This window comes from Onychomys torridus, chromosome 13, assembly GCF_903995425.1.
Source record: "Onychomys torridus chromosome 13, mOncTor1.1, whole genome shotgun sequence".
In the NCBI taxonomy this organism is placed as follows: Eukaryota; Metazoa; Chordata; class Mammalia; order Rodentia; family Cricetidae; genus Onychomys; species Onychomys torridus.
In genome coordinates this window covers 31,184,632-31,199,460 of record NC_050455.1, presented here as the reverse complement: position 1 = coordinate 31,199,460, position 14,829 = coordinate 31,184,632, and the positions used below count along the sequence as shown (strand labels likewise).

At 42.8% G+C, this 14,829-nt stretch overlaps 1 protein-coding gene across 1 annotated transcript in view; it reads right to left on the bottom strand.

Annotated features, from left to right (window-relative positions):
• Positions 1-144, bottom strand: part of Sh3rf2 (SH3 domain containing ring finger 2) — a 101,067-nt gene extending 100,923 nt beyond the window's left edge. Inside the window, exon 1 of the mRNA XM_036205015.1 lies at positions 38-144. The gene's annotated coding sequence lies outside the window, so the exon portion shown is untranslated. The remainder of the gene's footprint in view (positions 1-37) is intronic.
• Between the last annotated feature and the right edge of the window lie 14,685 nt (positions 145-14,829).

Here is a 14,829-nt window from a genome sequence, read left to right as displayed (position 1 = left end):
TTGTCAGCGCGCTGGAAAGGTGCACGGGACCACTAACCTTGTGTCTATAGTTTCAGTTGCAATGTGCTAGCCCCTTTCGGGGCTCCAGGGGGCTGCTCCTTCTAACCGGCCAGCCTCTTTTCCTCGGAAGGGCTGGGCAGCCAGCTGCTGAGCTTTGAAAACTTCCACAAAGTCCTTCCCGTTTCAAGGGATCACCTTACCCAACGCTGTTAACACTGTCACTGCCAGCAGCCGGGAGTTAACCATCCTTGATGTCACAGAAGCTAGGACCAAACAGTGGACAGTTTGTGGACCCACTTTCGCCATTTTCTCGCCTATTCGAGCAGCTTAAAGTTGCTTAGTAAGAAACATGCCAAGGGGTCACGCTTATTTTTAAACTTTTATGAGGATTTTCTGAGAAGGTCAAACATATTAAAGATAGCTGTGGTTCAAAGATAAGGTAGCCTCTCGTAAAATACTGGTCTTAGATAATCACTCCTTGAAGGTTGTGTTGAGAGAGGCTTCAGTAATCTTTGGCTCGGTTTCTTCCAATAAATAAAAAAAAAAAAAAGAGTGGGTGTGCGCGTGCATACTTTGAAAATTGGAGCACAGGAAGATCTTTTAAAAGGGCAAAAGGAATGATCCCAGATCTCCTCTGCTAGTTCCTGTAGCCATCCCACACCCCTTAAATGATGCTAAAGCTCCATTTTTTAAATTCATCAATAATGTGTTCATGTGAAGTTGCAAAGCAGTCCAATTGAACAGGTAGGTGATGAACACTACAGAACAGCAGGGTGGCCCCCTGTGTGTGTCAGCCACTATTCTACTTTGCCTGCACTTGCCTGCTTACCCCTTTTACCAGCTTGAGGACACCACTACGGTTTACCTTAACCGTCCAGATGAGGACGCTGAGATGGACAGGGAGGCAGGTCATCCGACCGACTAGTGTCATCAGACGGAATGTGGGTGGTCTGTGCTCTTAACTCCTGTGTCGTGGAGTGAGCAGGCTTTCAGAGAAGAGAGGGTTTGAGGACACCCGACCTCATCACCGGAGGGATGGCAAGAAGTCAGGAGATAATGACCCAGATTGACCAATCAGCATGCCTTACAGATGAGGCAGCTGTGCCCAGAGAGATCAAGAGATTCTCTCAAGTTGCCTGGTGAGTGAGGGTAAAAGCTGCCACTAGAAACTGGATCTTCTTTCTTTCCCCCTCCTCCTTTCTTCCTCCTCGCCCTCCTCCCCGTCATCCCCCTCCTCCTCCTTTCCCTCCTTCTCCACCACCTCCTCCTTCTTTCCTCCTCCACCACCATAACCTCCTCCTTCTGGCATCTTCTGGCTGGGTGCGTGGTCCACACCTGTAATCGTTACTTTACTGGAAAAGCAGAGGCAGAAGGATCATGATTTTGAGGTCACCCTGGGCTGTATTGTGAAAATCTGTCCCCTACCCCCAAATACAAATCCATTTCCCTTTCTTTTTTCTTTTCTTTTTGTTCCCTGTCCTCTTTCTGTCTTTCTGTCTATTGAATCCTCTTACGTTTAAGCATTGGGATAACAATTTGGGGGTGTGGTGTGGAGCAGGGGATTGAACCTAGGGACTCATACTTGCTAGCAAGGACTTTACCACTGATCTGAATACCCTGCCTGACAACAATTCTTTATCACAGGAAATCACTTAGACACAGCTCCTGGGGAAATCTTAAGAGGGAATCAAGAAGCCTTCAGGCATTTGTCTTTCTTGTGTTCTTCCATGTCAGTTCAAAAAAAAAAAAAATCAAATGTGCATGAAGCTCAGAATGAAGGAGATGTCTGGAAGGAGGACATGCAGTCTTCTCTTCTGGTCGCAGGCTGTAACGTCTCAGGACATTCTCACACGTGTCCACTTTTCCAGACCCCACTTTGAGCTCCAACAGCATCCCATCCCATTCAGCTTTGCCGTGTCTGCCCACGAGGGCAGTCTGAAGCTCCCTGCTGATTCTTCAATCTCCTTTCCACTCGGCTCCTCTGTGAACGGCCCTGCAGTCCCCTCGCCTTCCAGAAAGTACACGCCAACACTGACACTTCTGTAGCAGAGTTTCACAGTGTTCCTTCCTTCTCTCTCAGATTCTTAAACACATTCTATCTCCCTGACATCCGCACACGCGGGTTTGCACAAGGAACATGTACATGTAAACATGGACTATGTAAAACGATAATAGAAATGCTATAGATAACCTGATATATGCCCGACACCAGTGAGAAAACTTTAAGCAAATTGTCTTATTGGGTCTTCCAGCCACTCTAGGTGGGAGGTGATGCAATGTTTCCAGAGCTATAAAACATATGACTTGAACCCGAGTTTTCATGTTACAAAATCCTGTAGTACCATAAATCTATTCATGTATCTTTACTATATAAGTCCATACATTTTTTCATACGAAGTCTACCACATGTATCCATCAGCAGATTTCGGGAGCAACCTGAGAAGATCAGAATAAAGGAAACGGGGGTGCTTTGACTCTCACCTTCTCTGGTGTTCCCCATTCCACAGCCCCTCCCTGTTTCTGCCCAGTCAGGGGTCTCAAAATTTCTTTGGAGTCCACCATTCCTGAGACAATTCAGTCACATCCACTCGGTTCTAAGAAGGCAGGGCAGACCAGTGAGTGACCCTTTTCTAGTGTGGTTGGCAGTTGGAAATTCAAAACCACAGAGTGAGGATGGTAGGTTTTGGGGCACTGGAGAAGGACAGAGAAAGTTTACACTGACTGGGAGCAGATGGTGGAGGTGGGATGGGGGTGGAGGGACTCTCAAATCACACCTGTAGGTGGTCCCTAACACCCCCCACAGAGACTGTAGTCTCAAAAAGACCTTTTCTTTTGAAGTGTTGGAAGACAGGGGTGGATTTAGATGGGGATTTTATTCCGGCTTTCCCAAGCACTACCTTGGCATCAAATCAGACAACTAGCTAGTTCCTAAAAAACAAACAAAAAAGTGAACTCTGCCTCCTTCCCAGACTCCAGGCCCCCTGCACCACACTTACACCATCAGCACAACTTACAAGGTGATTCCAGGCTTGTTTAGTATCTGCAGGGTACTTATGAGTTTAGGCTGCTTGTATTTACATGTCAGTGCATGCTAAAAGTAGGCAGATCTGATCGTTTGGTTCCCCTATTCAACATCCTTCCTACTGGCCTTAGGCTGAAATCCAAGTCTTTCTTCTGGCCCGTAAGACCGTGTATGATCTGGCTTATCTGCCTGAGCTTGTGCGAACATATCCTGTCTATATTCCAGAGGAACTGCCATTCTCCTCTCTCTCCCTCTCCCTTTCTCTCTCCTTGTTTCTCTGTCTCTCTCTGTTTCTCTGTCCCTGTCTCTCTCCCTATTTCACATTCTCTGTGACTTTGAGCTTTAACTAAATGCCCCTTCTTCTTCTGGGAAATGATCTTGATTTCTGTGAGTGGTGGGTTTGTCGTCCTATCTTCTCTTTTGTAAAGGATTTCATATTGCAGCTTAGTACTTTAATCATCCGTTAATGTCCAATGCTCCGAAACAGAGCAGAAGGGAAGGAAGCATTTTCTTGTCCAAGTATGAGACTGGTATGTAGTTGATGTTCAATAAATGTGTGAGAATGGACTTATGACTGGGAGAATGAATGCATGAGAGAATGAATGAAGGATGCTTTTAAAATGTTGTGTTTGGAGATCAGGCATAGTGCCCTGTGCTTGTAATCCCAGCCCTTGAGGGGTCTGAAGCAGTAGATTGCCAGTTCAAGGACAACTTGAAACACTGTAACCAAAAACATCATATTTAGGCCATTGAACCCCAAACCTGCATTGTATCAGACACATCTTTGGAGTCAAAATTGAATGCTCCAAGTCTACCTTTTACTTGAACTAAGAATTTGCACCAGATTCAGGTAGGTGCCACTTAGTGTCTTGTCTGAAGATTTTGCCATATACATACTTCTTCCTAGAACTTCCCAGATGTTCTCTGATGGTACCATGTGGGTCACCTTTGGGAACTTGATCACACTCATAGAGTCCTGATCCAGAAGTAGGAGTCTTCTTAGGTGAAGATAGCTAGTGGAGAAAGCTCTCATCTCTCTTCTCCTTTCATGGATCAAGGGTGATGTTCCTGAGATGAGCCCTGTGATCTGATCACTGTACATCCACAAGGGGCACCATACAAATGCCTGTCTCTAACTTCTGCCTGAGTAAATTACCTTCAAGGGACCAGCTGTTCTCTCAGATTAAGAGAACTTCTTTCAATGTGAAGATTACATCACAAAAGAAGTGCACTTGGTTTGGATGTAATTTTGGAATTATAATTTTAGTTACATGCCAAATAGTAGTGTGTGTGTGTGTGTGTGTGTGTGTGTGTGTGTGTGTGTGTGTGTATGTGATGACACAGATGTGGGGATCAGAAGACAACCCCTAGGAGTCAGTTCCCTCCTTCCACCAAGTGGTCCAGGGGGCAGATTCAGGTGGTCAGACCCGTGGAGCAAGAGCTTTTGCTTGTGAGGCCATCTCACTGGCCCACGTTAGTCCTTTTCATTTTCTGCTCTTAGTGCTTATATCCTCAGGATCTCTACCATAAACTTAATCGTTCATAATAAGTCCTTAAATTCATCAAAAGCGTTCCCATGAACTCTAGCTCTCTGAGTTAGAACTATGACATCAGGAAGCCTCTCTTGGCTCTCTCTGCATTCTGGTAGAGGCTTGCACTTCTCGATCTCCTTCTTCAGTGCTTAGTGTAAATTTGCATTCGCATTAAAATATTTAAATATAGATGTGCTATTTCCTGATGTTGAAGTAGCCCCCTTAGTTTGATTATCCAGTGAGTCCTTGGGAACTTTTGGAACTCTTCAGGGAGTAGAGTGAATGTAGAAAATGGGCACCTCTCTAACAGTGGGTGTGAAAGCTAAAGACTTTTCCCTCTATACTAAATTAACCTCAAGGAAGAATGTGGCAGTCTGTGTGACCAGCCAGTTCTATATCGACTAGAACACTTTAATGAATGTACCCATCCCTTCTCACAGTTGCATCCACCTTTGTGCCTCTCCTCATAGTAATATAGTTAAAAAAAAAAAACATTAAATCACTTTTTTGATTAAAAAAAATCTCAAAAGGAAACTTCAAAAATACTTCTGCAAATGAGCAAACAGATTCACTTGCTATAATGTGCAGGTGGGAGTAGCTGAAAAGGGAGAGTTATGAGTGCTAGCACGAGGCCGAAGACCAGCCCCAGACTGGAGTTTCTGTGGTGAAGTCAGGAGGGAAAGAGTGAGGCAACAAGGACTTTCTCACCCTGAGACTAAAAGAGGTCCTGGGGTCACTGGAGGGGTGTGAGAACCTGCCCATTCTGTTTCATGAAGAGTACTTTGCCCACCTTTGCCTCCAGTGAGAATCTGCCTCTTGATTTTCAGTAGGCTAGCCTTCTAGGCACATCCATGTTTTCTCCAGAGACTAGAAGGCAACTTTAAAGGCAGTGCGTGAGAACAGAAAGAAGAAAATTAGGTAAGCATGCATCTTACCCTTCTGTCAATAGTGGACAATGACTGGGCTGCTAAATCCCAAGCAAATCTCTAGTCCTGCTGTTCATACTGTGCCAATGTTCATTGTCTCGTGTTTATGATGTTCTATAAGAGGCCATTTCTGAGGAGGCTGTGGGAAGTGTACAAGGGGTCCTCTGTACCATTTCTGCAAACTCTTGTGAAAAAACATCCATGTATACATATAGCTATATAAATATATCCTGTTCACCCACTGCACATCCAGAAATGTATTTTGGCATAACAGACATGTACCCAAGTACATTTCTCAGCGTTAGTGAGCAGTCAAAAACAGCCTTAATATGCCACACTGGGAAACTGGTTAAAAACACGGGAATGCTACACAACTATTAGAAATGATAGAGAGGGGTATATTTTATGTCATGAACTAAGTGAATAGAAACTTGAAAGTCATGTGATTCCAGGCTGCTTCATTTTATTTACTTATTTTTGTTTTGTTTTTAGAAAGGGTTCTTTTGTTTGTTTATTGAGACAGGGTTTCATGCTGTAGTCCAGGGTAGCAATCTTCTTGATGCAGTGTCTCAAGTGCTATGGTAACAAGAGTGTGCCACCATGCCTGGAAGAGTCAATGTCAGTTTAAAACAATGCACAGATATACAACATTATGATTAGGAGAATGCATGTCAAAAGTCACCAATGATAACTCGACTTATTAGTTGATTTTTTATTGTTTTAGCTTGCTTACACATCTTTGTAACTTTTAAAAATATATATATGAATATATATTAGATCATGGTGGCACACTGCAATCCTAGCACTTCAGAAGTGGAGGGGAGAGGATCAGGAGTTCAAAGTCATTCTCTGATGCATAGTGAGTTTGTAGCCAGCCTGAGATACATGTTTTGTTTTTTTTTTCTTTGTAAACCACAACAACAATAAACAAAAACAACAAAAATCAAACCAAACCAACCAATCAACCAAACAAAATACCGAAACAGGCTGCAGTGATAGTAAAGTGCTTAGCACACAAGCATGGGGAGCCGAGTTTGACCTTATAACCCGCTTGAAAAGCTAAATGTGATGGCACATGCTTGCAATCCCAGATCTGGGGGTTGGGGGTGGACACAGGTCACTAGGGCTCACTGGCCAGCCATCCTAGCCTACTTGCAAATTCCAGATCCCAGTGAGAGACCTAATCTCAAAGAACAAGTTTGATAGTTCTTGAGCATGATATGTAAGGCTGACTTCTGCCTCTGCATACATGTGCATCTGTACACCCAAACAAACAACAAAACAAACCCAAACCCCCAAATAGCTTAAATAATTTACTAAAACATTTGCAATGAGGAGAAGTATATCTTATAATCCAAACAACCTGTCCATTACACCTGGTAGAATAACCATTAAGACAATGAATTCTACACTTCCTGAAAGTATAATTGGCCAACAGCAATCCAGAATAGGTACCTTGCCTGGCAAAAAGAAGGCTGTGGCTGGCCCTTCCCTCCTAACTGGACACCCTCTCTTCTTTTACTGTTTCCTTTCTGATGAAATCAGAAATGCTTTGTTTAAAACCATGAGCCTTAACTCATACGCTGAGCAGATTTGTGCAAAAGCTGATGACTTGCCGGGTCTGTTGTGCAACCAGTCTTGCCATTTTGATTATACTGGTAGGGAAACTGCAAACCTGAGTCATGCCAACTGCTATGATTACTCCTAGACGTCCATCCAGAGTCTGAACTTCAAGGACGACACAGATGACACGAGACACTTTAATTTTTAAATGAAATTACTTTTCTGTAACCAAATGTAAGCAACATTTGTCAAATCAAGTAGACACTTCTGAGGGGCTCCTGAGTGGTGCCAATTATACGTTAATTATGTGCGACTCTGTCCTATTTACTTGCTTTTTCCTGTAAATCACTTTTCTCCTACATAGTCTCCATCACCTGGAGCAGGGACCATGTCTGACCACCTTGTGCCTGATATCAGTAGATGTAAATATCTGCGGAGCACTGAGGATGGCATTCCTAAGGAGAAGGTTTAGGACTGGGCATCTGGAGATACTCTGGAGATACTCTGCCCCACCACCAACAGCTCTATGATCCTGTGTGTTCAGTAGCTCCAAGCCCCACCCATACAAGTTGTAATCAGTGGCATCTACTTCTCAGGCTTGTGAGCAACACATTTCTTAATATGCATTGGTGTCACCCTGAGCAATACCTACCATATGGAAAGTGCTCAAAAGATATTGGTGAGAACATCTCGATTTTTGTTGTTTGTTTGTTTATTTTTGTTTGTTTGTTTTTTGTTTTTTTGTCTTGGCTGTGTTCCTCTGGAGTCAGGTGACCCTAGCCATCTTATTAGGTAAGAGTTAGATCTAAAGCTGGGTGTGGTGACACACTTCTGCAATTCCAGCATTTTGGAGGTAGAGGCAGGAGGATTAGGAGTCCAGGGTCATCCTTGGCTACTGAGTGAATTCAAGGCCACCCTGAACTACATGAGACCTTGTGTAAACAAGCGTGATATGCAGGATGGCAATAATAACACCCTATGGGATTGTTGTGCACATACACACAGAGAATGCTCATAAAATGCTTCAAAGAGTGTGATACAGGGTGAGTGCTCAGTCAAGGTTACCCATTATCCCTATGCCTGGCCTCTTATTATTTATCATGTTGCATCTAAAGTACAGTTTAAAACTGAGCCCAACTCCTGGCTTTTACCAAAGGCCAAATGTTATTTATTTGGCCTTTGCATGACTGCCAATCCAGAGAGTGACTGCCTGGAGGCTTCTTCCATTGTCTTGGGCACTGCAGCACTCTGGAGAACTTTAATGGGGGTGGGGTTGGCTGTTACATTAGAATAAACAATAACAATTATCATCATTCTGCCAGATTCTGAGCTAAGAATTCTAGCCCTTATCTTACAGGTGAGGAACAGAGTCCTAGAGAGGTTATGTGTTACTCTAGCTTCTTTCCGCAAAGGGAGCACAGGATTCAGACCCAATTCTGTGCTCTGGATCTCCCTGTAGCCCATTCACTGGAGTTGTAACATGAAGAGATGCTAGTGTACTCAAGCCCTTAAAGTAACTTTGATCCCAGACTTTTATTTTAGTTCTAGTCAGTAGAGTTCTAGTCTTTGGAAATGTAACAACAACTTCAGGTTAATTTATAACCAGAAGAAAGGGAAATAAGCCTGGAACAGAAAGGGAGAGAATACAGAAGGAATGGCTGGGTGTGGCGTGCACACTTGCCATCTCAGCACTCAGGAGGCTGGGACAGAAGGACTGAGGGTCAAAGTCAACCTGGGTTAGCTCAGGAGATCTTATCTAAGAAAAGAGAGGGATATGCCAGAAAAGTAAAAAAAGACTAGTTGATGCAATATATTTGGATAAAAATTATTTGTTTTAAAGTTAAAAATAAAGAATCTTACAGAGTTAACCAGAATCAGCTCATTTTGTTCTTATGACCAGTTTTGGACTGTAAATTATTTTTCAGCTTCAAGTCTGAAAAATGTTTGTTCTGTTAGGTCTGACTTGTCTATCTGTGGTTTTACTTTGGGGTCAGTCAGCTGTGGCTTGGACTAAGAATGTGTGGAATATGTTTGGGATATCCATGGGACTCAGAATGTAGAGATATGGTCGCTGAGGAAGAGGGCTGAAGTGGTAGGCAGCTCCTTTCTTCATGCTGTTTTCCAATCTCAAATACTCCTTCATTGGCACGAACCAACTGGGCAGTTTAACACTGTTGTTTATTTTGTTGTCGCAGTCCTGAAGATCGAATCCTGGGCTGTGCACATGCTAGGTAAGTACTCTTCTATTAAAAATTTGTGTGCACTAAAGGTCCTTTGAAAAGCTGCAAGGAAACCTACTATTGTAGAAGCGTCTTAAAAAATAAAAAGGGATACAAATGCAATTTTGGCCAGGTGGTGGTGGTGCATGCCTTTAATTCCAGCACTTGGGGAGCAGAGGCAGGTGAATCTCTGTGAGTTCAAGGTCAGCCTGGTATACAGAGCTTATTCCAGGATTGCCAATGTACACAGAGAGATCCAGTCTTGAAAAACAGAATAAGACATATATATTTAAATTGCATTTGTATCTATCTATCTGTCTGTCCATCTATCCGTCTGTCTGTCCACCCACCCACTCACCCACCCACTCACCCATCCGTCTGTCCGTCCGTCCATCCATCCATCCATCCATCCATCCATCCATCCATCCATCCATCCATCCATCTATCTATCTACACAAATGCAATTTAAATAGAACCACCATATAATGGGCAAGACAATGTCCCGAACTAGGCATCATATGCTACCAAATAAAACCCCTGGTGACAGGAATGGGTTACATCTTACTGTGGAATAATCCTTCTCTACACTATGAATATATATTGCTCTCTTTGGTTAATACAAAGCTGACAGGCCTGGAGCTGGGCAGGAAATATTGGCGGGACAGCCAGACACAGAAGACTCTGGGAGAAGGAAGGATGGAGTCAGGTGAGGAACCCCCACCCCCAACTGCCAAGGAAGCAGGAAGCAAGACATATAGAAAATGCGGTAACAAGTCATGAGCCACGTGGCAAAGCATAGATAAGAAATATGGGTTAATTTAAGTGTAAGAGCTAGCTAGTAACAAGCCTGAACTATCAAAGGAGCATTTATAAGTAATATTAAGCCTCTGTGTCAGTTATTTGGGAGCAGGTGGTCAGGACAGGAAAACTCCTCCTACATCTTTTTGAGTCATTGGCCAGATGGGTCCCATAGATGTCCCCAAAAACTACAGGCTATTGACAATGCTACCGCCCTCCACAACTGACACCAAGACTCAGTTGCTGAGGATACACATACTTGTCTCTAAACATGAAGAAATTGATGTGGTGCTCAACTAGAAGCATCATCCCTATTGACTAGCATTGACAGTGCTAGAAGGTACTATATATGCTACCAGAGGGGAAACATAATCATTAATAACATTCAGCTATGAACTCTGTAAGCTATAACAGTGGCCCAGACCTGCTTGCAAGATATACTCACCAATGCAATAGAGGCATAAATGTTATGGAAGTAACCAATCCCCCTTTGATTGGACTTGATGGAACCCATATCTGACACTGTTAATGAGGCCAAAAACTTGAGAGAAGATAGGTCATAGGCTTTAGGTGAAATCTATTATTATTATTATTATTTTGTTAAATGAACATAGCTATAAAACTACTCCTAATGACACTTTGCTATGCCCGTATATCAGAGAATCATTGAACAACTATCAGAGAAGCTTCTTCTTGCAGTAGATGGTAATTAGCACAGAGACCCAAAACTGGACAACATGCAGAGAATGAGAAGCTTTGGAGCACTCAACCTTAAATGGGATGTCTGTATCACACCCTTCCCTTCAAGGTTCAGAGATCTATTTGGAAGAGGATGAAGAAAGATTATACAAGCTAGAGGACAACTCCAAGGAAAGAGTGTTTTCTTCACACAAGAGGACTGATGCACATATGAACTCACAGAGACTGTGACATCATGCACAAGACATGCACAGCTTCAAACCAGACAAAATTCCAACACAGAGAAGGGGAAGTGGGAACCAAGCCCCACCCCTAACCAAGATGCTATTTGTAATTGATTAGCTGCCAGGAGAGGGAAAATCAGTTTTCTAAGGAATGTCACTGGGTATATTAACCACATGCTGTTCCTGGGAAGCTGTATGCTCAGGAATAGTTAGCCAATACAAAATAGATTCCATTATTTTTTTTCTCTTTTCAGGGTGTGTGTTTGTGTTTGTGTGTGCGTTCGTGCGTGTGTGTGTGTGTGTGTGTGTGTGTGTGTGTGTGTGTGTGTGTGTGATTTTTTTTTTTAAGACAGAAAGAACATGAAACAGGGTGGCTATGTTGGCTGGCCAATCAGTGAGTTCCAGGGTTCTGCTTATATCTATTTCCTCAGCACTCTAGTTAAAGATTTGCACCACTATGCTTTGCTTTTATGTGGGTGCTGGGGATCTGAACTCAGGGCACCATGCTTGCATGGCAGACACTTTACCAACTATGCCCCTTTCTCAGTCCCTACTATTAAAATTTTAAATGTGCATTATCTTTTACTATCCCTCTACATCTAGAAGTTCATCCAAGAACAATGTGCATAAGGATACACAAGAAAGGAACTCACTGTTGTTTTTATTTGAAAAATAAGTGAAGCTTCCTACACCTCCATCAGAAAAGGATTGGTTGTCTATACACAAATGTAAATGTACAGAAGAGCACATGGGTAGAGTTACATAAATTGACCTAATAAAAAAGATAAGATTGCCGGGTAGTGGTGGCACACGCCTTTAATCCCAGCACTCGGGAGGCAGAGCCAGGCAGATCTCTGTGAGTTCGAGGCCAGCCTGGGCTACCAAGTGAGTTCCAGAAAAGCCACAAAGAAACCCTACACAGAGAAACCCTGTCTCGAAAAACAAAACAAAACAAAACACAAAAAAAGAGAGAGATGATTGTAGTTGGTGATCATAACATGATATTTTAAGTTTCTGTGTGTGTGTACATGTTCATATGTGTGTGTGTGTGTATGTGTGTGTGTGTGTGTGTGTGTGTGTGTGTGCACTCACATGTGCATGTATGTTGAAGTCAGAGGTCAATGTTCCTACACCAGTCTCTACTCTATTTTTTGAGAAGATCTCGTTCTGAACTTGGAATTTACTGATTCAGCTAGATTGGAAAGCTGGAAAGCTACAGCCACCCTCCAGTCTCTACCTCCAAGTGATGGCATTCCAGGCATGTGCTGGTTGTGTCCTGTTTTTTTATGTGGTTACTGGGGATCCAAACTCAGGTCCTCAAGCACTTGCTGACTGAGCCATCTGGACCATCTCCGCAGCCCTTCAGAAGAGCTTTGTAAAGATGCACAACAGTGATTATAAATTCCAGAGCATATGGAGGCCAGACCGGCTTGGTAAGTAGGCCAGGCTGGAACTATGAGAACCTTAAGGGCACACTTCATGGCAAGCAACTGGTGTCTCTCAACTTCGGCTATCCTTGGGAATGGTATAGCAGATTTTTAGATTTTTTTTCTGAGACTAGCTGGAAACTGTGGACCTTTTCATGTCATGGTTTATTTTATTTTATTTATTTATTTTTATAGCCAGTTTGCTTCTGTCACCTCTGGAGCTGGGAGCCTCATAAAAAGACTTCAGTCATGTGAAAGCCTTTGGTGTTTATTTATAAGCTAAAAACACATTTTAAGTAACACATTGTATGCTATCAGCTGCAAATGGCTTTGTCTTGAAGGCTCACTTCATATTAGGTGAAAAAGTGGGCTTACCAATAGTCTCTGGAGAATTGTACTGATGGCCAGCATTAGGGGACCATCTTCCACTTTCATGTCAGTCATTTCTCTCACTGCTGTGATAAAATATCCCAATGAAAGCAACTTAAGGGAGAAAGGGCTTATTTGGAATCTCAGCTTGAAGGTCTAGTCCATCATGGTGGGAAAACCCTGATGGCAGAATCCAATCAGGCTGCTTCTACTGTCAGGAAGCAGACAGAGATGGATGCTCAAGCCAGCTTGCCTCCTCCCGTCTTCTAAAAATATCTATTACTTTATTCTTTAGCAATTTAATACATGTAAACATTGTGTATTCTCCCCTCACTATCCCAGGCACCTCTAACATGTTCTTCCTGAAACTTCATGTTCTCTCCTTCCCCTCCCCCTCCCCCATCCTCTGTCTCTGAGCCCAATTAGTGCTACCTGTTACAGTGTTGACTGTTCTTCTTGCCTTGGTCTTGATAACCATAGCTGCAGTGAGTTCATGAGTATAATGGCCATCTACATCCAGAAGACAGCATTTTATGGCATTGTTCCCTATCTGGTGGCTCTTACATTCTTCCTGCCTCCTCTTCTGTGACGTTTCCCGAACCTGAGGGGTCACTTCTTCCTTTTTACGGAGTTCAGGACCCAAGCTTAGGAATGGTGTTGCCCTCCTTTCGGATGAATCTATCTCAATGAATCTCGATAACCTCCCAAAGGTTATGGACAGAGGCTGACCAAATCTTAATGATGCCTCATAGGTATGCCTGCAGACTTGTCACCTTAAGAGATTCCAGATCCTGTCACTGAAAATCAACACTAATCATCACAGTTACCTATTTTCATCAACTTATATTTGCCTTTGAGTTTTCTGCAATGCCTGCAAAATCTCCAAATACATAGAACATATGGCCTTATATTAGAAAGCTCTGAATCAAACTTAGTTTTTAGACAGTTCCAGCCTAGAACTAATACCAGAGTTTTATCTAACCTCATTACTGATTTCAAGAATCTCAAAGTTGGTTAATGTAACTGGGCTTATCTAGATAAAGAAATGAACTAATCTAAAATAAAGTTTTGGAGTGGGGTTTGGTAACCTTGAGATGCTCTGACCATGTTGGGCCATAAGAGTCCATGGGAGTAGGACTGGCTTTTCAAGGATATTGGACAAAAACAACCATATTTTTCATTGCATTGGTTCTATCCAGAGCCTGCAGGGAATATAAATATTGGGCATACATGACCCATGTTTATAATCTTAGCTATTTGGAATAAGCAGAGGCAGGGCAGTGTGGGCAACCTAGCAAGACCATCTCAAACTGAGGTAAAAAAATAAAATAAAATAAAAGCTATTAGTTCAGTGGTAGTACATGTTCCTAGAATGCACAGATCCTGGGTTCAATCCCTATAGTACAATAAACAGACTGAGGTGATCGTTCATTTGTTTACAATGATGTTGTTAGTACTTATTAGCTGCTTAGCACTGTGATTGGTCTTGATGAGACACTCATGAAGCTCCTGTCTTCAGAGTTGACCCAGAAGTAAGTAGATAGTTGTGAACCAGTGTGAAAAGTAGTGTCAGCTTTGGAAAATGCTCATTGAAAGTCAAGGTTTACATTCCCAAAGAAGTTTTGGGGGGATGAGAGGAAGATGGTTAATCCTGGTGGGGGTGGGAGGAGGATTTTAGGCTGGGAACCTAACAGTTGCAGAGGGATGAAGTGTGTAAAGATCTGGGACTTTCTGGGCACTGGTTGTGCACTGCCTAACCTAGGCAGAGGTGTATAGGAGCACCAGACATTGGGACTGGATCATGGTCAACCACAGAGTGCTTTGTAAACTAGGCTGGGACCTCTGGGCTCCATTCTAAAAGCAACTGAGAACCAATCACAGGTTTTAAACTGGAGAGTGATAGATTGCCTTTAGATTTAGGACAATCTTATCGACCTTATAGCTCTTTGAATCTGTAAATCAAGTAGTAAAAACAAAAACCAAAAAAAACTGTCCTTAAGTGAAAAGAAATAGCAAAATATTTAACCAGTACAAAGTATACAATGATAGC